Below are 552 nucleotides of genomic sequence, written 5' to 3'. Positions count from 1 at the left end.
GCATGCCATGGCACATGCGCAGTTGTTTTTCAGCCCTGCTGAGACTAGCTCCCACTTTCGCTCCCACCTCAATATAATGAGCGCGAATCCCAAGCACTGACCAAACGGTACGCCATACAGGCAGAAGGTTGCTAAGCACCGAGTGCGACTCTTAGTCCTCCTAAGTGCAACCATAACTTAATAGTACACGCTGAGCCGTTTAACATTTACTTTCCAACATAATCAAAAGAGAAAGGTTTTGCAATCCACATCGGGACTCAGCGAAAAGATTTTTGTAGATACGAAATTACTTGAAGTTGCAGAATATCCCGTCATTATTGTTTACTTATTTAATGACATGCAAAAAAATGGGCAGGGTGTTTTTGAGCAATCAGAGCGCGTGCTTTACTTTTGTTATGTTGTGATTTTTTTTTAACAGTCAAGCGATGTGAACTGCCGGAATCCAACAAATCACAGATCTGTCAATTTTGTCATTTGACAAAATTTTGTTTCCCTCGACGGTGCCTTCAGAGCTATGGAGTACAACTTATGACAGATATCTTTGCAAAATTC

This window comes from Stylophora pistillata, chromosome 12 (assembly GCF_964205215.1).
Source record: "Stylophora pistillata chromosome 12, jaStyPist1.2, whole genome shotgun sequence".
NCBI classification, from domain to species: domain Eukaryota; kingdom Metazoa; phylum Cnidaria; class Anthozoa; order Scleractinia; family Pocilloporidae; genus Stylophora; species Stylophora pistillata.
This window is presented reverse-complemented; position numbering follows the sequence as displayed.